Source organism: Sylvia atricapilla, chromosome 10 (assembly GCF_009819655.1).
Source record: "Sylvia atricapilla isolate bSylAtr1 chromosome 10, bSylAtr1.pri, whole genome shotgun sequence".
In the NCBI taxonomy this organism is placed as follows: Eukaryota; Metazoa; Chordata; class Aves; order Passeriformes; family Sylviidae; genus Sylvia; species Sylvia atricapilla.
The window spans coordinates 22,400,941-22,423,693 of record NC_089149.1 but is presented as its reverse complement, the minus strand read 5'-3'; the positions used below and the strand labels follow the sequence as shown (position 1 = coordinate 22,423,693).

The window sequence follows — 22,753 nt, the reverse complement described above, 5'->3', positions numbered from 1 at the left end:
TTGCAGGTGAAGGCAAAAGGTGGTACTTTAAAATACTTCCAGCTCACACTACTGAAAGCCAGCCAAAAGATGTCCCTTAAGTGCTAAGTGACTCCAGTGTTCCTGTTTTACCTCTCAAAAGCTGAAGCTGTAGGCAGCTTCAGAACAAAGAGCGATGCACCCTTTGCAAGCTTCTGGGTCATGTTTGGAGCTCACAGTTTTCTAATAATTGATAAATCTGATACAATTGATAAAATTGATAAATTGGTAATTTTTACCTGGAGCTGGATCATAGCACAGACTGTAGACATTTGAAGGAAATGCTGAAAAAATTTTTTGCTTTATGCTTGCCTATATCAACAAAGACTGCTTGAATGTGTTATGTGCAAATATGTATATACTTGTGTGTATCAGTCTGTGTGTACCTGTGTCTGTAGAGGGAGGGGGACATAAAACCAATTTGTGGCAAATGGAGGCAAAAAGTAGGATAAGTCACATCAAAACATGCATCTAAATGATTGCAATATCAAGTCTGGTGGAAGGGGTGATCTGCAGTAAAGTAAAATGTCCCTTTTTTGTCCCTGCCACTTGACAGCAGCTCTGTAGTTGCTGCACCCTTTGGAGGACCCTGTCCACTTGGGCTGCAGTTGGGTTTGCAAAATATTACAGGGAATGCGGTGTTTTAAAGCTACTGTTGCTTTGTCCTTCATTAAGGCACAACATGTTTTGATTTGTATGGAGAATATCTTAAAGACTGGATGCTTTGGCAGTGTAAACAATTGGAAAAGGAAAATGCATCTGTTTTCTATTACAGTCTAATATTATGCTCATCTGTGGCTTCTAACTAATGGGCACTTGTTTACATATTACAGAATATAGATTATAATTTTATAAACGTAGTTTATAGTTGCATATTGGCTTCCTAAATAAAAGAAAGAAAAGCAATAGTGGCTTATAGAAATGTTTGCACTGAGACAGTCCTGGAAGTCCAGAGTAGCAGCTGGTATCCAAGGGTGGAAGTGGAAAGCCCCTGCTTTCTGCACTGCCTTTCCCATAGCTCAAATACTGCCTCTCTTTGTGCTCAAATCTGTTTGTTACTACTAATGACTTCTGCTTACTAAATTTAGGATTTGTTGTAAATGAAGATTACAGCATTGTTTCCCTGTAACTGAATCTGATTTGTAAACCCTTAAGCAGAAGAGAAAGTCTTCTTTAAGTGTTTTAAAGCAAAATGTCAGTAGACATCTGTGTACTTCTCTGGTTTAATCACTACATCTAAATTGCAGCTGTGGGTTATTTCCAAACCCCTGTTTTCCTTTCTTACATTTCCATTAATTTTCAATGAAGCATGGCTTTGTTGAATGAATTGAGTTATTATTTTCTGAATCTCAAATACATCATGTAACTGTAGTGGCCAGTTCAGCGTTTAGAATCCACAGCTTTGAAATCTTTCACATCTGAATGTGTTATTACTGTTTGTTGATATAAGATTGCTGACTGAAAGAACAATGCAGAAAAAATTGGTAATTTAGTTCCTCTCTTCAATGTCTAAGCTGACAGTACACTTCAAGCAGCAGTTAAGGATTCATCTGAGCACAGAAGAGAAAATAAGAGTGTAGCATGTGTAGATGCTACATGAGCCCATGTGGAAGAAACCTGAAAAATGAAAAAGTAGAAAAAGATGGGAGGTTCATGGATCTTTTTATTTAAAATCTGTGTTTACAATTATGCAAAAATGTGATGGTCTAAGATGAGTAAATTTTAAAATAATTGTTTTGTTTGCCTATAAGGAAGTTCAGGGTATTTTAGCTAAGTTACTTCTTCTTTTGCAAATATATGTTATGAGAAGATTTTTCACTTAAAAAGTCATATAAATGTCTGTATTGTCTACATTTTGCATGGTAAAATAGTAGAACATCTAATTTGCTCCTATTTTTGACAACTTTCAGTGCTTAAGGCAGAAATTTCCCATGCTTGTTACTAGTCTCCCTCCAGTTGAAATTCACTGGAAAGCTTTAGCTGAAAGAATTTAACCATCTTCATTCCTTTTTCATCCCTTCCAACCACTGCTTCAGACAGTGCTGGTGTTTTGCATATTTTGAAGTGACCTTGAAGTTTGGAAGGAAGCAATTGCTCCATTTCAGGGGGTGTATTTGCCTGAAAGCCACACTTTGTTATGTCAATACTCTGAGTGACTGAGAAATGCCAAGTTGCATTGACAGTAGAACTTGCTACACCTTCAGGTATTATTTGAAAGAGCTGTGGCTCCCACTGTGTGAGCTTCCACAGACTCTGATGGTGTTTTTCTCTTAGCAACCAGGACTGCAAGGTGGGAGAGAATCACAGACAAAAATGAAGTTTGAAAGGCAGTTTTTTCTTGCTGAAATAGCAGGACAGAAAGAAAAGGTTCCTGTGTTTGTATTTCATCATATTGTCTCTGTAGAAAAAAAAAAAATGCCTGCAGATGCTACAGAAACTCCAGAGTTCTAATTGTCATGATTTTTAATTCAAATTAAACATTGCATTAAACCTTAAGCATAGTCAGTAACTAGAGAGAGAGGAATATGCAGTTATTGAGACTGGAGAACATGTAATAGAAAAACAATAATTTCCAATATGGGATGTATTTATCTGTAGAAAACAACTGTAGTTAGTTTTTCCCTTCTCCTTCTATGATAATTCTTATTTCTAACAGTCCTCAGAATTTGAACTGGAAATCATAGATTTTGTCTGACAATATGGAGGTTTGGGGAGGAGGGTATTTGCTTTCAAGGCAGGGAACTGTCCTGGTTTTGGAGAACTTTTTTGTCCAGTAATGCAACTGAGCTACTTATTTCATGCTCCTATAGCCTATTCTAGCTCCTTTTTGTATATACACACACTTACAGGTAGTGGTGTTACACTCTTACCTTTTGTACATGTGATGAGTAGAAGATGCATGTTACAGAGCAATGGGATAGGCAATATACCTTCTGATGGAATTTTAAACTGCAAAATATATATTTTTGTATGATAACATATTGTCAGAGTTTTCTTTTGTTCCTTAAGTGATTCAAAATGCTGAAACATATCTTCAGAAAAGCTTTAATAATATGAAAAGTCTGCTGTTGCTGGAAGACAGATGTACAAAATAACATTGAGATCTCTTTACTTGCTGTGATACATACTTCTCTTTTTACCCCAAAAGACCATGAACATTGAAGTTTTATAAAAAAAAAATACTAGCTATATCTTAATTAAAACCTTCATTTAAGAGAACTGGACCTTCAGTAAGAATATTTTTGGCTCTGGCATGAAGATACACATGGAAAGTAGAAATTGGGATACTCTGCCATTGTTCATATGTCCTCTTAAGTGTATCTTGGCCATTCAGAGTCCCTACCATTGGAGATACAGGGAGTTTCCAAATGTATACAAAATGAAAAAAACCAATGCAATATTCTGTTGGGTAAGGGGGTAACACAGGAAGAATTTAGCTTCTGAAAGCAGAAATTGTTTTAAAAGGGACTGAGCTATAAAATGTCTTGAAAACTGCACTGCTGCTTGTCACAACCACTGATTATTTTTTAAATTATCTTTAAAATTTTATTTTATAATTTCGCTCTACATTTCAGGCTGCCTTCTTCCATCTCAGGCATATCTTTGATTTGCACTTGCTCCTTGAAGTATAATGCAAGCTTCTGGTTTTTAAGTTACATCTATGAAGCTGAATGGAACATTACCCTCCTTGTTTGACCTCCCACATGCGATACACAATCCATTAAATCTCATGTAATATTTAAGAATTTAATACATTCTTTGCATAGCATAACAGTAATAATACTGACAAAACACTGCTCCAAGCAAAACTGCTTATACAAACAGCTGATCTGTGAGCAGTGGAACTAATGAAGCCGTGTTTGCTGTAGATTTTTCTCTTACATTAACTGGCCTTTTCCCCTCTGCAGCTTCTCTGGAGCATCTGAGCAGCAGTGCTGGGCTGATGAAGGGATGGGTGCAGGGGCTTTGTGTGGATGCTGACCACTCTGCTCTCCTCTTCATTTTGGGGAGAGTTTCAATTGTATCATCAGGTACATTTGTAATCCCTGAGACTATCGGCAGGCCAAGTTAGGTACAGATTCTTCTCATGGTTAAGAGGATTGGGTGGTCAGTGGCCCAAGTTGGTGTGGTAGGTTATGAGAACAGAGAACTTTATTTTATGAGATTGTAAAGTGCAGTGATACAGCATGTTAAGCCTGGATTTTTATATATTTTGTCAAGGGTAATGTCTAGAGGATGTTTTCAGTCACTGATGAACCAAGACTTCTTAATCACATGTGATATTGTGTACAGATCCTTTAGTGTGCATGCTAAGCCTTTAATCTGTGCGGCTATATGCTTTTAATTTTCAATTGACTTACACTAATAACTTCTAAAGGGTTATCCTTAGTGCTGGATTTGACAACTCATGGAAGATTTATGTATGACAATAGTACAGTGTCTGTCATCTAGTGAGATTCTTACTGATACTCTTGTGAGCAACTTTTATTATATGGAAAGAATTTCATGTGGCATGTTCTTTTTAAAAGTTTAAAATATATGACTGAAGATTCAGAGATGAGAAAAACTTTCACCTAGTTTGACTTTTGCTTGTGTAATGATACAGTTTCATAATGCTAGATTGGTGTTGCAATTAAATAGCCAATGTGACTGTTGATTAGTTTCCCATTTGAAATCATGGCAACTGAACAAATGAAGGTTGCTCCATTTAGGCTGTTAGTAACTTTAAAATACAATATTGGCAGTCATTCAGGCTTTTAAAATTTCACTGAATGAAACTAAAAAAACTCATCAGTAAAATACTTGGTTTGTCTAATTGGTCTTTATAATTTGGATTTAATTCACACCTGTATCCAAATAGGGCTCCCCCCTCCCCAAGTGCCTGCCAGGTGCTGCCTCCTCTGCTCATGTATTTCAAACTTGAGATAGCTTCATTGTTTTGAAAGAGATTGTATTTCCTTTGTGCCCTTTCATCACCCTATATTTAGTATTTTCTTGTCACTATGGTTTCTGGAAATAAATTGGATGACAGTTGTTTTGCAAACCTAATCTGTATACAAACAAGTTTTTCAGTGTTTAAATGGTGCAATGAATAGTTTAGCGTGGACTATCTCAGAGCTCATTAAAGTGCTCAGCATTGTTTTTGAGGTTAATCCCATTGCTGTCTGGGGTTGATTGCTAATTCAGTGGGAGAAGAAGGGGTAGAGCTCTGGCTTTACCAGTGAAGGCTTGTTTTCTGTTGTTAGAACTTTGTTGTCTTTTTTTTTTTTTTTTTTTTTTATTCAGCTAAAAATTATATTGCATGTAGAGTTTACTTGATTTTATAAATCTGTTTTAATGTGGAATAATGCTTGGCTATATGTAGTCACACTCAAATGTTATTTATTTTTCTAAGCATTGATACTTTTGCCTCCCACCCTCGTGTATGGGTTGTTGTAGTTTCAGACCATGTAGCACAAAATATACATTTCCCACACAGAACATATTCCTCAGCTGGTAGGAGTGATCCAGGAATGAGACATTTTTTCAGCCCAGTGTTTTATTTATAGCACCTTGTCCAGATGCTGCCCTGCGTCTGGTGTTCATGTGGGCACTGTCAGGACATTACCACCCTGCTGTCTGCCCCTGGCACAGTCTGAGCTCTGCTGGCAGGTAGCAGTTCTCAGCTCACAGGCAAGGCATTGAGACACAGGAAGATTAGGACAGAAAAATGGTTCCGTAGATATTATAGTGACTGTGCGTGTTTGAGACTTCATGACTTCCTCCTCCTCACAATAAAATTTCATGTAGGAAGTGGATGGGGTTTTATCTTTTCCTTGAGACTAAGACAAAGTAACTTGGGTAAAACTACAGAGCAAATCAAACCAAGGGCACAATTAGATTTCAGGTCTTTCTGCATGTGTTTGTGTCCAGCTGGCTGTAGGTCTTATACCCCAGCACTTCAGTTTTGGCAGCTTTTGACTATGGCTCATGCTTTGAATTTCAGTTGTCAGCTTAAGTGTCAGAGAAGTCTGAACTGCAGGTTTGAAGTGCTGGGAAGAGGAAGATGCCTTGTGACTCTTAGAGAACTTCTGCAATTTAAGGCAGAGAGGGAAGTTTAAAAGGTCAGGTCAAATGAGTGCAAATTACTAGAAATAAAGTGTGAATGTTTGTGGATGTACATGAAAATGCATTCATACTGGAACAAATGATGTTGTACGCCAGTAGTTTTCTAGGATTTCTTATCTTGGTCTACAAAGCAGAAAACAACGTGTCAAAGCAGTTAATGTAATTCATTTAATATCAGACTGATGGTGGTATCTTAGTGAAAAACTAAATCTGTGGTTAAACTATTGTTTTCTAGTCCAGCTTTAAGATGTAACAAACTTGGCTGTTGCTTTCTGCTTTTCACCAAAGGCCTTCTCCTTTCCCTTTATTAAAGCACAACCCCTAATTTGCTTTCAGCTGTTTCTGCTGTATATTCTGTTTTTATATTATGGAGTAGCAGATGGTTTCAAAATACTGGATTCTTTCCTTCTACTTTGGCTTTCCAAACTTCTTGGTACAATTTTGTCAACTTTATGATATTTCGTTTGTTCTTATCCCTTCCCTGCTTTGTTTTCTTGGCATGCTTTTCACAATGTGTTTTCCAGTACCTCCTCATTAACCTTTTTTGATATTTAATGCGCTGTTGTTTTGAATTGAGGAAGTGTTTAATCCAAAATCACTGCACAACTTCCTTCCCACACTGCTGCCCAGACGTGCTGCAGACTAGCTACTTAATTTGCACTGGCAAAATTTCAAAGTGAAGGTCAGCTGGCCAGGTTATCCCCCTGCGGGGCTTCTGTATCCCTTCCTAAATGCCATTTTTCTTCTGTCTGTTCTGTGTTTTCCCTTTATTTGTCCATTGGGAGGATAATGGCTCCAGCAAAGTTGAATGGTGTGACTCCTTCCTTGCTTTAAGCTGTAACTCTCACAATTTAGCATGTATCCAAAAAACAGTTTCAAGGCAGTTTAGACTATTTATTTAGGGGTTTAACATGACGTCAGAGAAAATAAATCTGTCAGAAAATTAGCATTATAAAGTTGAGTCAGAAAAGCACAGGAGAAAGTGGTAAGGTTTGGATTCTGGAATGGGGAACCAGCCCAGAGTGCCAGAAAGGCATGTGAAATACAGATTCACAGAAAGATGAGGATATTCAGCAGCTGAGATATATTCTGATTATGTGGTACCTACACTTGGTGTAATGTGTTGCTGAGCTCCACTGCTGATGTAATTTCCTTGATACAATATGAGCACAGCTCCAGTGCACTCAATTTAGATCAAAATTAATTGTGTATGTTTAAATTACTGACAAGCTGAGGGAGTGTGAGTGCATCTAAAGGCACCCAGGTCATCTGATTCCCTATGGTCAGAGCAATTGTAATGAGTCCCAGCACTGGGGAGCTTATTGAATTCGAAACTGCCATTAACGTAATTTAATTTGAAAAATAAAAGTTCTAAGAAAGCTCCTTTGAAGAACAAATTGCATAATTAAGTTGTTTCTGGATTCCCCTTGTTAATATTGTTGCTATTTGGTTATATATTTGATAAAGATAGAGATTGAGCAGTGTTTTGAAGGATACAGCCATACAAAGTGTTCTTCACCCATGCTTTCTTGAACTGTATGTGGATTATTGGGTCATCATGAGAGGTGTGAATACCACAAATTATTCAGGTTCAGACTCTGCAGACTTGGTGAGCTGAACAGTATGAATTCCAAAAAATGAATGATCCCAGTTGTTGAATTTGCAAGTTTGTTTGAATCTTAAAGACACCAGCAGTGCTGTCCTGTGAGAACTGAAGCTCTTAACTATTAGGTGGTGCACATTTAGGATGTGATATTGCTCTCATTATTGCAGTCTGGGGAAGAGGGAAGACGTTGGGCCAGCAGTGGGTTTATTTGAAGGATATCAAACACAAAGAGTGCTGCCAAGTGTATTAGAGGAGCATTATGAGGAGATTTGGGATGAACTTGGAATATTGATCTCATGAGATCCCTGGCATCATAGTAACATCATTATTTTCAGTCCTGAAGCAAAGGGGTTTTCTCTCTGTTGTAAGCTGGACTCAACCTTCAGCTGGACTATTAGTAAAGGAAGGGAAAGATACAGGCCTTCAGTCCTTACAAAACTGGAAGACACAAACATGAGAATCCCATTTATAGCATCACACTTTTTAATGAGAAAGACTGCCCAAATTTTTCATTTCATAGAAACCAAACAACCACAAACCATCTTGGATTTTTGTAACTTGCAACTGCTGGACACTTGTTTTGGTTTATGGCTTGCTTAGCTATGCCACCACAAGAAAAGCTGTAGAATTTCTTTACAAAACATGCTATTGAATTTAAACTCTTTCTTTCTAAACTTAATTATATTTTGTTTCTTTTAGTCTTCAAAAAACCCCCAAAACTCAGTAACTTTTTTTTTCCAAAATTGAAAAGATGAAATATTTAATCAGAAATTCAGTATTTGGATCATCAGTCTTGTTCAAACCCCTAACTGCTACTGATTTTATGTAGTAGAGCAGGAGATGCCTTCAATATTTTTTCTACATAGAAACTTTGTGATTTCCTTTTTCTGGTATGTTTTATGCCAGTGCAGAGAGCTGGCTGGTGTCCTCTTTATTGGTAGAACCAGGCAAATCTGACCTGCAGCAGCTTCATTCTCTCCCATGCCAGGTGCTCGGGGCAGGCAGTCCTTGGCTTCGTGTCTGTGGCAGCAGCCTTTCCTGCTGACCTCAGTGATGGGTTGAGTTTTCTCTTGAATGAGTTTAAATCAGGTTGACATGCTGTGAGGCTGAAATCAAACATACGAATTCTTTGCTGGGCAGAAGCTCATCCAAAGAATGTGTGTGGTTTAGTTTGTGCTTTCCCACTGTACTTACATCCCGGGAAATGGGTTGTTAAATGTAAAAACCTGGTTCTGCTCATCCTCTTATTTCTAAAGTCTCATAGTTGTTTTTTCCCACCTTCTCTTTTTGGGGAAAAGAGGAAAATTTTCTGCTGTAGTGACGATGGGTTTTTTTTGTGCCAGTGCTGTACATGAACTTTGTCTGAACCAATAGCCGAAAGACGGTATCATGTGTAAGTGGTCTTTAGGTTCCTTCCTCCAGCAGTGAATGACCTCTGTAAACACAAAACCGGGTGGAAACACCAAATTCAGTTATTCTGCCTTATAGGAAAGGACTTGGTTGGAACCGAATTTTCAGTAATTCCTCATTTAAGACGTTCACGGAAAAGCTGAAATAGGCATTTTGGGGTACAAGGAAGAAAAGCTTATCTATTAAATGTAGATTACAGCCTGTCAAGTTAAATAGCAATGTTGTAATTACTTTGTTTGGTTCTGTTTGGAATTGCTTTTGTTAGAGCCGGGCTGCAATTAACACACTGGAGCAGCCATTGTTCCTGCCCGCATTCCTTGGCTCCGTCGGCGTCGCCGGGAGTGGGGAAGCGCTGCAGCTTATTTGCATCTCTTTGAAAAGGAGTTACTTGAGCTAGCTTAAATTTTGGTCTGTGTTTTTAATTTATCCGAAGGAGATGCTTCCCGTGCCTGTGTGCACGGTGTGGTGCCGGGGAAATGTAAGCAAGCGCTGCTTGTGCTCCTCCGTGTGCGGAGCGCGGGATGGGTTCGCGTCGTGCTAGGTGCCGTTTCCTTCTCACTGGGTCACGCCTCATGCAGATGTCACCAAGACGAGCTGTAAGTGAGTTCTTCAAGCCTTCTTAGTGTGTCTCCTTTGTATCGGATCTCTAAAGACACCCCGTTATACCTGTCCAGGCAAAGGGTGCCCAGGCTGCACGGAGACCTCGGCTGCTGGAGTCCCCCGAGCATGTTCATAATGGCTCTCCTTTTGTTCAGGAGTTTTTTATTTTTTATGAGCTAGATTTGTTCAGTATGTGGGAAGCCACTGTTTAATCTCCACAGAATGAGATGATTTCTATGATCCTAAAGTAAAAAAACAAATGCACTTCTAAAACTTGGTATTTATAACTAGTAACTATGACAGGGAGCCTTCAGCTGGTCCGTGTTCATGGTTTCAAATGAGGTGTTGATGGGATAGGTACAGTTCTGGAGAATGTGTTTGAATGAACAAAGTTAATGACAGAGCTGCAAAATAGCCTCATTTGGTAGATTCAGGAAAAAAAAATAAATCTGCATTTTCTTCAGTCAGGAAGCACTTTTTCATTGACCCGGCTCTGTCACCTGTGGAGTTGTTTCCTAAACAGATGCCAGCTGACACTGGAAAGGTGTCACAGTGGGCTGAGCAGGTCTGCTCTTTGGGAGCTGTGTTTGCCCTGCTGTGTTAATCAGTGACAAAGCAGTTGCATTTATTTGCTGAAATGATGGTGGAACTTCAACAGCAACTTCATGTTATTGGACTGTTTCGAAATTAAATGACCCTTTGGAAGGGCATTTCTATTGGTGTTTTAGGGACAAGACACATTATTGGCTCTTAAAAGCAAATGGAAGTTTAAATTGGCTACTGGAAAGCCTTTTGCTGGAATATTGCTTCAGTTTTCACTTTTGTTTGCTTTGTTTTATTTTTTCCTCCTTGGTTACTTTCAAAGAGAATGGAGTGTAAGGAAGGAGTAAGGATTCCACTTTAAGTGTAGTTCAGCAACACATCTATGTTATGTATGAAAATTCTGTTTAACTTCAGAAAAGATATATTAAGCTGTCTAGACACTCTGCTCTTAGTTCAAAAATTTAAGTACTCTTCTTCTCCAGCTCCCCAATAATGGAAATAAAATGAAATAGCACCTTATTTTTAGTTACTGGATTTAAGAATGAGATTTCGGCTGTAATAGGAACTGCAGCTAGCTGTGCTGTATCCATCCTGGACTAAGAGATTTGAGAACGAAGCTTTGCCAGCTGGAACGTGCATCAGTGTTATCTGCATGTGTGTTGTAACAGATGTTGAGCAGAGACTACTTGTCAGAGGTACCTTGTAGGGACTTTTAAAGATGCCTGTTTGTTTCGGTACATTTTTCTTGCATCGCTAACTTTTTCCATAAAGTGAACCACAAACTGCATTATTGGGGACTCCAGCTGAAACTTGTGGTGAATAGGAAATAGATTAAACCCAGGTTTTCCCTTTTCTCAGGTTGCCAACAGTGATGTCAGTAGCTTTAACGATCCTTACCTCAGCTCGCTGCTGTCCTCACAGTCTCTATTAAAACACTTGTCTTCTGCACTGTTTTGTGTGTTGTTAAGGAAATGCTGATGGCTGGAGGTATCCAGCCAATTACTTCATTTCCAAATAAGGTTCTTTCACCTTAAAGCACACTGCAATAGCTCACTGAGGAGAGAGCAGATTCAGTCTGTTTTGTCAAAAATTTGGGAAATACTCTTTTGAAGTCCAAGCAAAGAACATTTGTATGCTAAAACTGAGGACAAGGCTTTTGGCTGAGCATGAGGCACAAATAATGGATCCAAGGTTTATAGGTTGAGTGTATTTCCAGTGACCTCAGAGGAGCAGCTTTGCTCTCAGATTGTTTCCTACACATCTTTGTGCATTCAGACAGAACAGACACCACTGTACTGTAGCAGTGATGTGGGTTGTCATTCTCAGTTACTCAATTCGTGTTTTGTTGAAAGAGATTGGTCAGAGGAGTTGGGTATGAAAGCCAGTAATTGCAATCAGTAGTTTCAGCAAAGGTCCTAGCTGATTTTTTTTCCTTCACAAAACTAAAAGAAAACAAAACTACCAATGCATCTTTAGGAAAGGGTGACAGACAGATTTCCATGTTGTACTGCTGAAGATCTGGAGGTGTAAGTAAAAGCTTGAAACTGCTCCATGCCCCTGTGTCCTGTCATACCTGCAGCTGACATTTGTCATAAAATTCAGCCTGTACCAGATCGTGTCCTACATAATTCTGGCTCTTCATGCTGTCTCCAACTCTTGGGTATCTCAGGCTTCTGTGGTTTTTCACTCTATTTACACATGTGCAGGACTATAATGTACAAGTGTTTGGGTTTCTGTAACTGCATTTCTTCACTTTTCTGAGTGAATTTCTCTAGGAAGTGTTTTGTTTTTCCCATAGACTTCTTACTCTCTTTCTTCCTCTGCTCTTCTGACTTTGGAATCCAGGAATAAATGCCCTCCAGTAGTGGTTGAGATGACTTCTTGGCCGTATTGATGGAATTGGTGAGGAATTGGATGAGACAGGCCGTTTTGTTCAATACATGACGTATTTGAGTTAAGATGACCTGAGTACTGGTGAAGAGGTGTAGAACTTGGCCCTGATACTGCAAATCTTGTATTATTTATGCTCTTAAAATCTCTTAGCAGAATCAAGTCTGGCCATGTAGAAAAGCTGTTTCTTCCACTTGCCCTGTGGGTGCAGGGCAGGTTGGACCTTTGGGCCCTGCTGGGGGCACCCAGCTGTTCCCCTGGCCCTGCTGGATGGGAGCTGGGTGTGGAACACCCGCCTCGGATATGCAGCACACGCACTTTGCTCCTCCATTTAAATGAAGCCATTTCTCCTTTGTTGCTTGTCTTTATTAATAAAGTATGGCATTACTGACTAATTTTAGGTCAAATGGACTTGAAAGCTGCACAGCTATGTGAAGCTGTGTATAGATATTCAAGTAGGAACATTCCAGTAGATCGAAATGTGAGTGCAGAAGGAACTTGAAAGTAAATAAGAGATCTGTGAGATAATTCTCCAGGGAGTTTTCACAGCATACCACACATCATTTGCTGGGATAGGCTTTCCTTTCACTTGAAGGACCACACAAAGTAAATTTTGTTTCTTGTGCAATTAAAGAATATAGGACAGGAGGTCTTTTCAGTTTTTTCACTTCAACGTGCCTATGGGAAGCCTTTATTTGTCCTGAGGAAAATGCACTGTTTACCTGTCTTTTCAGGAGCACAGTTAATATTGAACATAGAAATAGACACACTTTTATGTAAAAATATGAGTCTTGTTTCAGCATTTTATCAAAACTACTCAAATGTAAATGCTGGTAGTCCTCTAACCCCAGTGAAAAGACAAATTATATTCATTTTAGCGCTGTGTGGTTCGGTGCCCAGTGGGTCTGGTTGGATGTCAGTGGTGTGCAGAGAGGAGCTGGGGCTGTGGTGGGCAGTGGGGGACCCCAGGGCTGCGTGTGTGGCCAGCCAGTGCCACAGGAGCTCAGGAGCAGTGGGAGGCAGCCCTGGGGCCCCAGCGTGTGACCTCAGCTCCGTGTCCCCCAGCAGGGACCGTGCTCCCCACGGGGGCTGCAGCAGCTGCCAGCAGGACACGAGGCCATCCAGCCCCAGCTCCTGATCAGGGCTGGGACTGACAGCCTGCCTGGGGAGAAGCAGCAGAAAGGCAGAGGCCAGAGGACTTGCTGACCCAGACTGGTGCACTGTGTGCTGGTCAGGGAAGCTGCAGCAGATGAGGAGAACTGGGGGAACAGGGTCAAAGGCAGCTTCTGGCATTTGTTCCCCACTAAACCTGTGCCGTGCATTATCAGGATTGCAGGACCTTGTTATTCACCCAGCCCTCTCTCAGAGGGTTGCAGAATGTAGATAAATATATGGACTTGACCAGGATTTTCTATGTACAATTTTTTTTAGAACTTGTATGTCAAATAGGGAATGGTGATGCTGCACCCTGAATGCTCCGTTCTTCGGCCATCCAGGCCAGTGTGGTGTTTGCAGGTGGCCAGAAAGGCCTCTTGGAGGGCCTGGCATACAGTGTATCTTCCCTGTAGCTGGTAAAAATACCAACAGCAGGCTGGTGTTTGGAGCTTTTCTTTCTCTTGGCGCAGGAGCTTGTCAGAGTTAATCAGTATGGACACCTAAATTGTTTCTGCTTAGGTGAATCTCTTGCAAATTTTAAATGTGATTCTGACTGCTTTGAATTTTATTGCCAACATCTGTTTTAAATGCTTTTGGGATTCACATGCTTGAGTACAGTTCAACTGTGTATGCCTCAATTTTTCAAGGTAACACTCAGTTTGAATGATAACTCTTTTAAGACAAAAAAAAAAAAAAAAAAAAAGAAAAAAAGGAAAGGGAGGGAAATAATTGCAGAAAAGTTTTAAAGTGCTCATGATGCTAATTTGCTAATTTTTCTCTCTCTTTCGATTTCAGAATGATGACCTACACAACCTCACCAAATCCTTCTTTTAAACTCATGGGTATCAAGACTATAAATGTTTCATGCTATCACAACTAGGACCTCACCTCCTCCTCCTCTTCCTCTGTAAATGGGTACGATGCATCCAGTTCAGTTTGTTTACTTTACACAAACCTCAGGAGTTGTTGACTGAGCTGCACATCCTGTGTTGTGCCAAGCAGAAGCACTGTGACACCTGGACAAGTCTCTCTTCATCCTCGACCGTAAGGACTTAGCTGGCCACATGAACTGATGTGCCCACCACTACATCATGGTGAGAATGGGTATTTTACTAGCACATTTACACAACTTCATTTGCTGCTGAAAACCTGTACGACAAATCATCATTGTAAATTATTACATACAAAACTTAATGTTGGTTGAAGAGTATTAAATATTTAACATAGGTTTTGATTTATACATGTACTTTTTTAATTAAAATGTAACTTTTCCTACAGCACATCTTTTTTGATGTGGAACTGAGGTATACTATATTCTGTTGTAAACAGAGTGGGGAACCTGCTTAAAACAAGGCTTCTAAGAATAGAGTAGGTTACTATTCTTGTTTTAAGATTGTAATTCAGAAAATAATATAATACGAGTCATTGGTCCCTGGGCCTTGATTGTACAGTCATATTTACTGATACTATCAGTTGTAAGATAACCCTGATGTTGAGCTGAATTCTTTCCAAAAGAAAAATAATTTTGTACTCCTTGTAAAATAAGTCTGTATTAACTGCAATGAAGACAAACATTACTGTACATGGGTATTTACAAGTGTCAACTTGAATTCATCAATTGCACAGGAACTGACAAAAAAATCAGAAAAAAGAAATCAAAGTCTTCCATTGTATATATTGTAAAGAAGAAAAACAACAACAACAACAAAAAACCCAACAGGAAACCACAAAGCAAAACGGAAACAAAAAAAGGGTGAACTTTTTAAATTGACTCTTTCCCTGGAATGAAAATGTAGGTGTTTGTAAATTCTGGAAATCTCTTTCTATATGTAATAAACTAGATACTGTTTTATCTGCTGTAGTGGATTTTGGGTCTTTTTTATTTCCTTGGTAAGCTGTCTCAAACATCTGAAATTGTCCCACCAGGTTTCTGTGATGTTTCCATGGTTTGTCATTGAGACTGGCTGTGGACCACCATAGCTTAAGAATGAAGTGAAGTATAATTAGGTGGAGTAGGGAGTATGTATGCTTCCTTGCATTATTTCACTAAAGCCCTTGTTTCAGTTTTCTGGAGACTTTTCAGAATACAGCTCTCCTTCTACTGAATTAAGGGGAAGGGGTCACAGCATGTAAAATCACTTGGATGCCATAGCAAGTCTTCAGCATAAAATTCAAAAAGCACAACTTTTTGTGCTTGTCTGGAAATCAGTGCAACAGGCACGACAAGGAGGGATTCTGTGACTCTCTTCTGCTTTACACTGATTCTGTGCAGATGAAAATTCTTGTGTGCATAGCATTTGCAGAGTCTTAATACTTTTGGGGACTGGAAAAATACTGAGGTCATGGATTTTCAAGTAAAATGTTGTTGAAGTGATAATTGAATTTGAAGCCATGTCAGGTCCCCGTTGGTCCCTCCTGCTTCCACGAAGCAACTCCATGGACTAGTGCACATTCAAAAGAATTCTTGTTATCAGGAAAAGGCAGGCAGGCACAGCAGCAGCTCTCCCTGCAGGAAGGTTGTCAGCCCTCAAAGCAGGGGTTTCTTCCCCTTGAGATGTTTATGATGCCTGGGATTAGGCTGTGGTTAGTGTGGTGTCCACTGGTGACTGCAGCATAGATGAAGGGGCCATTGCACAGCTGCTCTTCACCTCTCCTATTGCTGGAGGCTTACCAGTCCCTTAGCTCTGCTGCTGTTACTGCACATATTTGACCCTGTGAAGTCAGAATATTCACTTAAGAAAGGACTTGTAGCTTAATAATGCTTAACTCATGCCAGATTTGCTGGGAATGACTGCAGCAGGGGTGATGCTGGCAGAGTGAGGCTGCTGGTGCGTGGGGAGGCTGCAGCCTGAGAGGGACCTGTGCCTGCCCAAATGCTGCCTTGGGAAATCTCGGCTTCTGCTCACAGAGCAGTCTCCTCCCAAAGGTTCTGATACCAAGCAGTGGCAGACAAGAGGCTTTGCTGCCTTTTTATGTAGGAAGGGGCAAGTGGATCTGGAGTAGCTCACCTATTACCCTTGATGAGCAGTGATGTGAAATTTTTCAAAGAACCTTTAATACCTAAGAAGGCAGCACTTGCTTTAAAAAGAAAACCACATGCATCAGACCAGTATTTAAATTTCCAAGTTACCCATTTTAATTTTATCTTAAGCCTTCTCTTTTCTTTTTGTTATTTTATGGGATTTATTTGTAATGAAAGCTTGCATACGTTCTGAAGTAAAAACATACAAACAACTCACCCTCAACTCGTTTGCCCAGTCTTCTCCATCTTGGTGAATGAAACTAAATGTTCACTGTGTTGATTTGGTTGCTAAATATTAGCCTGTGTTGATGTTTAAGTGCCTTGCATAAAAAAGCATTTAATGTCCATTGTGTTTGCGTTGTTCCAGGTAATTTGCAGAATCTGGCAGTTCATAAAATCACAAGTTTGGAGGTGCTGGAAGCCACTGTTAAGGTTTAAAAGGCCACCAGTGAGTTCATTTAATGTTGGGAGGAGTATTTCATAGTTATAGCTCTGTGGGCAAATTTTGTTCATAAAACAAAATGAACTCTACAAAAGTGTAGGAATTGACAATGGTCATTAGGGGTGGCAGGGGGGATAGTGCTAATCTGGTGGGTTTCCATTCACCTTAGTGTTAACACATGTGCAGAGAAAGAGCTTGTTAAAGATGTTAATGTGCATAGGGCTTACATTAATCATTATTGTTTCCTAAGTAAAATTAAAAATGCCTGTTCAGCAAATATTTTGCAAAGACTTTTGTAATGAAGTGTATTCATAACCAAACCTAAAACTCTTGATTATTGCATAGATTTTTATTCTTATGAATTACAAACTTTAATAAATATATGATTATGAACTAAACCCTTTTAAATTAAAGCATAAATGCCTCAAAAATACAGTGCTATACTATCTTATCCTTTTATGAATTCTTTTGCACTGTCTGCCACAGAACAGATTGTCATTTCTCTAAGTTAGAAAATGAGCACATGGGATCAGTCCTAGATCAGCTGGTAAAACTCAGATGCTCAGGAGTTTATATTGCTTTTAATTTTTTTTCAAGTGGAAGTTTCTGGTTATTATTTGAATTCCTTTCTGGCACCGTTGTTGGCACAGCGTCAGTGTTTAAAAACTCTCTACTGAATGCATTTTATTAGTGCTATTGGTTGAAAATTAGAGAGGTCGGAAAAACCATTTGAAGCAGTCTCCAGGAGCACAAGGAGCATTTATACACTTGGGTTTTGCCAGATTGCTGCGTTCAAGCTCAGTTTGATTCTGAGTTGACATGTTTGTTGTGGAACTAAATACATTTTTGTCCTTCTAGTATTTGCTACTAACCTCTTTACTTAGTATTTAAAATACAGCGTGTCTTTCATAGTGTTGTTTTGGGGTCTTTTCAATAAAAGTACAAATTCAGAAAGCAAGAAGAGCCCAGGCCATGTTTATGAACACGTTCTGGTGCTGTAGCCTTCCTTTGTGCCTATTTAAGAACCAAGCACTGTGTCCATGTTGCTGCCAGCTGATGTTGAGCTGACACTGTGTTGGTGCCCCTGTGTCAGGGCTGGGTCAGGAGCAGTGGTGCTGAGCCCTCGGCTGTGCCGTGTGTGGGCTGTGTACGCGCAGCCCCAGCAGCCTCCTGGCTGTTTCTGCAGTGATTGCTGACTCCAATGCTGGGGAGCAGCTTGACTACAGCGTTCAACTGCTCCTCGAATCAGTCTGCTTCTTCTGCAGCTTCACTCACCTAAATGAGTTTTAAAAATGTCAGTTTAAACAAACAATACTGAAAATAAAGGAGTTATGGCAAATTTTTTGCCCATCTTCTGTGTGGCCTCTGAGCCGTCTTTGGGTGCAGATGATTTTGGGGGTTTTTTTGTGTTGTTTTTTTGTTTGTCTGATTTATTTCAGCTTGTAAACTTTGAGGTTAGTTCAGTGGTGATAGGGAAGTGTAAATACCATAAAGTGACAGTATTCACCCTAGTCCAGTACACATTGTATTTATCTGCCTATCAGTATTTTCACTGGGATGTGACTTTGACGATAGTGTAAATAAGTTGTTTGTGAACGTAGCAGATCCTCATTAAAAAAAAAAAAAAAAAGAAAGTTCAGGACTTTCAGTTTGGAGAAAAGCTTTTATTTTGTCTTTGCTTCTTTAGGGTTATACTATTCTCAAAAAAGATGAAATGAGGATTCTGTGATTTCCAGACGTATGTTTAAAGAACATTTATATGTAAGAGGAGAAGGTGGAGGCCATTCAGTGACTACTTGAGGAAGCAGGTGTTATGCTAACTTCTGTATTTAAATATTTTCAGCTTGGAAGCTTTTGCTCTACATTTGGGATAGCAGTAACAGAATAATTGAATATTAATGTGTGCTTGCAGTGGCCAGGCTTGGATGTCACAGAAAACAGCCCAAGAACTCTGCATGTCTGCTGTGAGACAGAATAAGGCTGGGTGGGAGGCCTCAAGAGGGAAGGGTGAAGGGAGAACTCAAAACACTCTGTGCCTTGTGAAGCTTGCTGGGGACAGGTTTTTCAGTAAAGGTTCCGTGCCATTCTGAATTCCTGATCTGAATTGGTGGATGGTTTGAAAATTGGAACTTTATGTTACTGAAGGAGCATAGAAAAGAAACTGCTGGGAAATCCCCTTATGCTCCACAATCTCTGGAAAAGCTCTGCTTGGTGGGATCCCCAAAACTCCTGTTTCTGCTGTATTAGGATACTTGACAATTGTATTTGGAGATGGATGAAAATAAAATACAATAAAACCAATCTGCCTTCTGTAGATGTTGAATACCTCTCAGAGAAAGCAGTGTCTGTAGGCAGATAAACTGTATTGTATCAGAACAGCGAGAAGTGGAGTTGTGCTGTGTCATGGCTTGATAAAATGGTTCTACTTTTTCAACCAGTCTTGGATCCTACTTCTTTCTACAGAAATTGAAGTGCTGGTTAATTTGAGAAAATGACCTGCCTGGAGAACTCGCCTACAGTGTTCATACAGGATGGAGCATTGCAAGGAAAAAGCATTAGAGCAGCAATGCTGCTACAGAATTGATAAAAAATTAAAACAACCAGATAATGTCTTTGATATTTTTACCACTAATTTTTGAAGAGTAGTTGTGATTTACAGCTCTGCTCATGCCTGTCCATCCAAAGGCTTGTGGTATTGCATGTGGCTGTCACAATCTGTGCCTTTCTTTTTTACTTATATTTTTTCCATTTTGAAATCAGTCTGGCACCATTTGGCTGTTGGATGTCATGGCTGAAGCCTCCTGGAATGTCAGGGAGAGACAAAGTTCCTCCTACTGCTCATGGCTCTGCTCATGGGGCTTTGCCCAGGGTCCATCTCTCAGACTGGGAAGTGAGAGCTCTTCCTCCCCTTGTTTGCTTGTGTTTGTTTTTTTAAATTGTAATCACCAGTTATTGGTTAGATTGAATAAAATGTCAGTTTTGCTGGGAATTATTTGCTGTATAAAGTACAACAAAGCTGAAATGCCAGGGGTTTTCTCCTCAGGTTATTGTGGATATGGCTACTGTCCTGCTCACTTTCATCATTGCAGTGGTAGTGCTTTGGTTTTCCGCCTTTCTGAAGATGGACTGAAAGAAGAAATGATAATTTAAACTATCGATTTACTGCTTTACCTTCAGCTTGTGAATTTAAAACAGCTGTTTGTTTTTCTTTAAACTGTTTAGAAAATTGATTAAAGAAGGAGTTTGAGAGCAAAACAACCCCCAAATTTCTGGCACATGGTGATTCTGCAGTCAGCTGAGCTGGGTGCAAGGCAAACTTGTCACTGTTTGTTCCTCAGGCTGTATCTTTCGAAGTCAAGGCCAGGTTGGCTTTTGTTTTTAAAACGCTGATGGAAATAAGGTGACTTCCAGTTCCTGTGGTTGTGTCTCAGTCCAAAACATGCATTTGAGCCCATGCAGGGCCAAAAGGCCATTATTTGTCCTTTAAATGACTAACTTCAGAGGAAAACGGTTGTCAGAATTCTAACACTGAGGCGATGTCTTCAGCCGCCGCTGTGGTTCTATGGCAGCGGGGTTTGGTCACGGCTCCTCCGGGGAGTCCCGAGGCCTCTGCGCTCCTCTGCTGCTCGGCCCTCCTCATCCTCCTCCTCATCCTCATCCTCCTCCTCCTCCTCATCCTCCTCCTCATCCTCCTCATCCTCCTCCTCAGCGCTCCCCGCCCTCCTGCCTGGCCGCCTTTCCCCACCGGTCTGCCTTTCCTCAGCCGCCTGCCCGCGCTGTGCCCGCTCCCGCCCGCGCTGTGCCCGCTCCCGCCCGCTCCCGCCCGCGCTGTGCCCGCTCTGTGCCCGCGCTGTGCCCGCTCCTGCCCGCTCTGTGCCCGCGCTGTGCCCGCGCTGTGCCCGCTCCTGCCCGCTCCTGCCCGCTCCTGCCCGCGCTGTGCCCGCTCTGTGCCCGCGCTGTGCCCGCGCTGTGCCCGCTCCTGCCCGCTCCTGCCCGCGCTGTGCCCGCTCTGTGCCCGCGCTGTGCCCGCTCCTGCCCGCTCCTGCCCGCTCTGTGCCCGCGCTGTGCCCGCTCCTGCCCGCTCCTGCCCGCTCCTGCCCGCGCTGTGCCCGCTCTGTGCCCGCGCTGTGCCCGCGCTGTGCCCGCTCCTGCCCGCTCCTGCCCGCGCTGTGCCCGCTCCTGCCCGCTCCTGCCCGCGCTGTGCCCGCGCTGTGCCCGCTCCTGCCCGCGCTGTGCCCGCTCCTGCCCGCTCCTGCCCGCGCTGTGCCCGCGCTGTGCCCGCTCCTGCCCGCGCTGTGCCCGCTCTGTGCCCGCTCCCGCCCGCGCTGTGCCCGCGCTGTGCCCGCTCCTGCCCGCGCTGTGCCCGCTCCCGGCCGCGCTGTGCCCGCTCCTGCCCGCGCTGTGCCCGCTCTGCTCCTGCCCGCTCTGTGCCCGCTCCTGCCCGCGCTGTGCCCGCGCTGTGCCCGCTCCTGCCCGCGCTGTGCCCGCTCCTGCCCGCGCTGTGCCCGCTCCTGCCCGCGCTGTGCCCGCTCCCGGCCGCCTGCCCTCAGCGGCGATAACTGCCGCTCCTCACGGCGCCCGGGCTGAGGAGAGGCCCGTCTCCTTCAGCCTCACGCCGGTGCCGCCTCAGCGGGATCGGGGAAAGGGAAGCTGAACTGCTCCGTCCTAAATCTGCCTGGAGGCAGCGTGCCTGGATTCCTTCCCTGGTAGCCTGTGTGAAGTGGCCCGGTAATCTGTTGGCTCGTCACCAGTCTCGCAGTCATGTGGGTAATGCTGAGGGTCGTCATCTGAGGTGAAAGATAAGGAGAAGGGCCTGAACGTGACACGTGGATGTGAAAGATCAAGACACTTTTGCCTGGTGTGTTATTTTTGAAATTAGAGCTGTTTAGTTTTGCCTCTTCCAAAGCATTGTATGAATGCGAATCAATAATTTGGTATTACTGCATTAATTTTGTGTATGCAAAGCAAAACCGATTTTTACCTCCTTTGTTGAGGTGTTAGGACGATTAAGTAATGAGTAAGAATTACTTAACTCCCGTAGTGTTGGGTAACAAAGAAATGCTGGTAAGGAAGCTACATAAACTGCGTCCTTGCAGAACAGCAGTACTGTCCAGCCCTTTTTGTCCCTCCACATTTCAGTGTCCACTTCAGTGCTTCCTCTCTTCTGTTTAATGCCATCTCGCTCAGAAAACTCAGCTGCTGGAAAGTTTCCTCCTGTGTTTAGTCCCTTCCACTGCCGGGTTTCAGTCTAACCTGCACAGCCAAGGTGTTCTCACCAGAAGATAATCAGTTCAAGCCCGGTCTGCAGTTCTCAACCCTCTTCTTTGTAATCTTTAGTGGAAGTCACGCTTATCCCTGACTCAGGAGGCTGCTGCTATTCAGGAGTTCAGTGCCCGCTAAAGGTTCATCAAAGTGATCTCTACTAAACAAAGCCTATAAACTAAACACAGAAGCTTAAGCAAGTGTATCCTTAAATTAAAAATGGCTCTTAAGACACGTAAGTGCTTTGGGGAGCATGTGTTTGTTATTCCAGCAGTCTCATTGCGGGAGCTGGAGCTCTATGAAACGCAGATCTTCAAAGCTTCCTTGACGATATGATGCCTACAATTGTCCCTGTCAAAACAGAAGTATCTTTTAAGGTCACAGTCAGCAAGTTTTCTTTCTCCTAATACCTCTTCCTTTAGATGCTTCAAGGAGGGAACTTCTTATTGTTGAGCTCCTCACCTCTTCACCTTACCAGTGAGCTCCTAGTGCCCTTCTGAACTTTTCCTTTGCTTTCCTCTTTTCTGTGAAGCACTTTTATCACCTGAATGTTCTTTGACTGCCAAATGCTGACTCTGGGGACAGTGCTGCCTTAGTGAAACAACAAGCCAGCAGAACTTTCTGGACACATCCTGTGAGCAGCTTTGGCTTGAACTTAAATGACCCAAGAACAGGGGAAAGTGTGAAATCCTTAACT

General features: G+C 41.8%; 1 protein-coding gene across 1 annotated transcript in view; it reads left to right on the top strand.

The window, feature by feature from the left end:
* IRS1 (insulin receptor substrate 1) overlaps positions 1-15,187 on the top strand; it is a 49,623-nt gene extending 34,436 nt beyond the window's left edge. Inside the window, exon 2 of the mRNA XM_066326279.1 lies at positions 14,126-15,187. The gene's annotated coding sequence lies outside the window, so the exon portion shown is untranslated. The remainder of the gene's footprint in view (positions 1-14,125) is intronic.
* The last annotated feature ends 7,566 nt before the right edge of the window (positions 15,188-22,753 follow it).